Raw genomic sequence first — 4,894 nt, 5'->3', positions numbered from 1 at the left:
GTAAACTGTTAATACTAAATACACCATGAAATATTTCACGGAAACATTGAAAGTTTCATCATCTCTGGCTTTGGTTTCAAAAACGTTCGTTCGCAGGGCCTGTAAAGTGAAAAATGTGGGACTACACGCCTTTTGTATATTGACTCCCCCCCCCCCCCCCCCCCCCCCCCCTTCTTCTCCAAAAAAAACAATACGAAGTTAAAAAAATGTAACTTTATCGATAAGCTTCACAAGCCCAAATGCTCTAAAAACAGGAGGAATAATTAGATTTGCACAAAAATAGGGGAATCCTTTTTTTAAATTAATGTGTGTAACATTATTAAATTAATTTTCAAATGTTTTAAATTCCTAACATAACAGACGCGTTGTAACGCGTTGTTTGCAAGTGTGTTGTACTTTGTTGTACCGCCATACATTTTTAACTAAAATGAGAGAACTTAAACTTTAACAAGAACAATATAAATAAATTTGTTTAACAAAACAGTTACACTTTTTACACGAAGAGAAATTTCAAGAGATTACTGCACGAATCTGCTCCTTGATCTTACCCGAGCTTTAGCGCAAGAACGCAGTTCTCGGAACCCATGCTTTTAAATCAACAGCTGTTGCGTGAAAAGCATGGGTTCCGAGTTGTGTTTTTAACTTTATACATACATGATGGATCTTTACCTGGAATGGTTAAATTTTAAGAAAAATAAATTTTTTACGAAAGGGATGAATTTTCAACAAAAATGTTAATTTTCTACAAAATAATTGAATTATCAGCCACAATAAATGTTTTTCCCCTAAGAAGGTTAGTTTTATACTAAAAGGACGAATTTTTTTACCAAATATTTGAATTGACAACCAAAATAAATTAACTGACTGCCAAGATTAGTTTTCTACCAAAAAAGACGAATTTTCAGCAAAATACATGAATTTTCAACCATAAAGATTAATTTTAAACTGAAATGTTTAATAATTCTGAGCAAAAAATCAATTTGTAATGAAAGTAGTTTCACTAGAATACAACCAAAAAAATAATAATTTTTAAGAAAGTAGTTCAACTTTTAGCCAAACAGATGAATTTTTAATCCCAAAATAATAATTTTTAACAAAAATATTAATTTCCTACTAAATATTTGAATTAGAAACCACAATAAATGATTTTTCCCCCAAGAAAATTAGTTTTCTATTAAAAGTACGAATTTTCAACAAAAATGTTTATTTTCTACCAAATATTGGAATTATCAACCGAAATAAATAAATTTATTACCAAGAAGATTAGCTTTCTACCAAAAAGGTGAATTTTCAACTAAATACATGTATATTCAAACAAACTGATGAATTTTAAAGTGAAATTATTAATCGTGAACAAAAAATTAATTTATAATAAAGTATTTCAACTATAACAAGTTATTGAATCTTCAAACAAAAAACTTAATTTTTAAGAAAATAATCCAACTTTAAGCCAAATAGATGAATTTTTATCTCAAAATATTAATTTTCAACATAAATCATAATTTTCTACCAAATATTTGAATTATGAAAAAAAAATTGTATCAAGAAGATTAGATTTTTACCAAAAAGGTGAATTTTAAACAAAATACATGAATATTCAACCAAACAGATGAATTTTCAACTGAAATGTTTAATCGGGAACAAAAAATCAATTTGTAATAAAGCGGTTTTACTATGACAAGTTATCAAATCTTCAACTAAAAAATTCTTTTTTAAAAAAGTAATTCAACTTTTAGTCAAACGGATAAATAGTTACAATTAGAAAAGAATCAAATGCAATTATTCCCACATTATTAATTTTTAACAAAACTCTTAAATTTCTAACAAATATTTGATTTCTCAACCAAAATAAATTATTTTTTTCCAAGAAGCTTGGGTTTCTACTAACAAGACTAATTTTCAATAAAAATATTAACCCTGTACAAAATATTTGAATTAACAACCAAAATAAATGAATTTATTGCCAAGTAGATTAAATTTCTACTAAAAAGGCGAATTTTCAACAAAATACATGAATATTCAACCAAACAGATAAATTTTTAACTAAAATGTTTAATCGTCAATAAAAAAAATCAATTTGCAAATTAAGTAGTTTAACTATTTACAGTTAATCAATCTTCAACAAAAAAATGTCATTTTTAAGAAAGTAGTTCAACTTTTAGGCAAACAGATGAATTATTAATTTCAAAAAATGAAGTTTCAACAAAATCTTAATTTTCTACCAAATATATGAATTATCAAAACAAACAAATTTTCCAAGAAGCTTAGTTTTCTGCTAAAAAGACGAATTTTCAATTAAAATTTTTATTTTCTACTAAATATTGTGATTTAACAACCAAAAATAAATAAATTTTTCCAAGAAGATTAGTTTTCTACTAAAAACAAAGAATTCTTAATAAAAATGTTAATTTTCTATCAAATATTTGAATTATCGACAACTAAAATGATTAATCGTACAAACGAATTAATTTGAAATAAAGTAGTTTAACTTTTAAACGAGTTGTTGAATTTTCAACCACAAAAAATGAATTTTCAATAAAACATTTAATAGTAGTTGATATTTCAATTTTAAATCAAAAACAGTTAAATTTCTAAAAAAAAAAAGAATTTTCAAGAAACTGGTTGAATCATTAACCAAAACAAATTGATTCTGAACCAAATATGAAGTTACTATACCAAAAGAGATAAATTAAAAAAATGCAACCAAAAACGAGTTTTTGGTCAAGAAAGAAAAAATTTTTTACCAAGTTGTTGAATTTTCAAGCTAAAAATACAAAGTCCTCTACACAGCAGTTGTTTTTTAACCAACAGGGATGACTTTTTAATCAAATTTTTTGCATTTCTAACCAAAGAATTAAATTTTCAACTAAAAAAATGAATACGCTAAATGAATAGTTTGATTTTCTTTCTGCGATGTATTCTTGTATTAATGCAGTTTGCATTCGAGTGGAAAATAAGAAAAAGGTAAAATGAGAAAAGAGGAAAAAATACTGTGAAGCCTGCGACAAATAAATAGGACCTTTGATAAATTTTTAATACTTTGAACATATTAGCTTAAAAAAACTGGAAATTTTGTTTAGAAATTCAATTCATTTTCCACTGCATATTTTTTCATTTCGGACTATGTTTAATTTGTTTTAAATTAATAAGCAGCATTTTTTTATTATTTGAAATTTTCCCGCCTTGTTTTTGGAACTTTGAAAACTATATTAGGTACACTTTAAAAATTTTCATGTAATTTTACCACAAAGATCATAGGACATAAAAATACCAGTGATTACTGTGGGAAATTTACCAAAATTAGGTAGAAATAACACGATATCGCAATGACCAGTCCGGTATTTTGAATCGCTGAATGTATGTTTTAATTTAATCGAATCGTAAGAATAATAAGATGTATAAAAAAAAGGAGTCATGTTTTTATTAGACGGAAAAATTAATCTTTTTGTTTGGTTTGCCGCACATCGGAGAATCGTACACTAATCGTTGGAAGTTTGCATAAAAGATGTGAAATTACATTTTTATTTCAGTTACACTTTAGTGTAACATTCCCACAAAAATCACAGGTATTTTTATATCCTATGATTGTCTTGAGAAAATTACACGTTCAATGTAAATTTCATTCATTTATGGTAAAATTCCTTTAACAATCACTATCAATTTACAAGAAACGTGTAATTTTCCCACAACAATCATAGGAAAAACTTACAGAATGAAATATAATTTTCAGCAATATTTTTTACAGTCTATTTTCACTTCAACCATCAGCTAACTTCACTTTGTTAAAAGCTGGGGGGAAAACAATGTATCAAATGCATGGAACAAAACTTCGTTTCTTTAATATCTTTGTAATTAATAAGTTAACTGTTGATTGAAGTGGAAATATCTAATAACGTTTCCAAATTTTTATGAAACTTTTCATTTGACAATCGTATTATTTACGTAATAATTGAAGGAGCAGATTTACTACACACAAAAAAAAATATTATACTTTGTATACGATTGTAAAATATTTTTTGGGGGTTTTTAATGTTTCTTGATTTAAAAAAAATATTTGTTTGGTTTTAATAAATAACAAAATGTACCATTTTTACACGAATTTTTTTTTTTTTTTGAAGAAAACAAATTTTTTTATATCCCATATCAGAACAATAAAACCTTTTCAATTAAACAAATTTGATTTGAATTTAATAAAATACTTTCTGAGTGCGTCAGTCAAAATGGGAACTCATTATCAGTTGCACACTATTTTGCTGTAGTTCCGTTATGAAAAAAATAAGAAAAACGAGTAACAGGTATTTTACTTCCATATTACACAGGTGATTTTCTTTTTGACTATTGCCGTGATGAAACTCATTTGAGTAAAGTTTAAAAATAATCGCGACTAGAAGACTTTTTCAAAGAAATGCAAATTTCTTCTATATTTTGGGATCATTATTTAATTAAGAATTACGTAAAACAGCACCAGTCTTGATTTTTTGATACATTTTTCAATTCTGTACATTTTATTTTAATAAAGAAATAGTAATCTTTTAAAAATTCTTATAATTTCTTTAACCGGACTTGAAAGTACTTTGGAATTTGCAATAAAATATGCTAATAAAATATTTTTAAAAATTTGAATAATAACAAACAGGTTACAAAGGTTTCAGATTTTTCAACAGAGGCAAACAATGTCAATATTTTTGGCGACTGAATAATGTATTATGATTTAATTTTATAAACGGCTTAATTCAGTTTATTCGTCTGATTTATCAATTCTTGATTCAATAAATTATACTGAATTATTGATTGATAAATGTTACACGTACGCGGGCTGCACTTAAATTCTCGGTAAAGAACTTACTCTACTGTGCGCGGCACCAACACATTAAAAAAATTTCCACGGTGTTCA

The sequence above is a fragment of the Belonocnema kinseyi genome, chromosome 4 (genome assembly GCF_010883055.1).
Source record: "Belonocnema kinseyi isolate 2016_QV_RU_SX_M_011 chromosome 4, B_treatae_v1, whole genome shotgun sequence".
NCBI classification, from domain to species: domain Eukaryota; kingdom Metazoa; phylum Arthropoda; class Insecta; order Hymenoptera; family Cynipidae; genus Belonocnema; species Belonocnema kinseyi.
The sequence above is the reverse complement of the archived record's forward strand: the minus strand, read 5'-3'. Positions refer to the sequence as shown.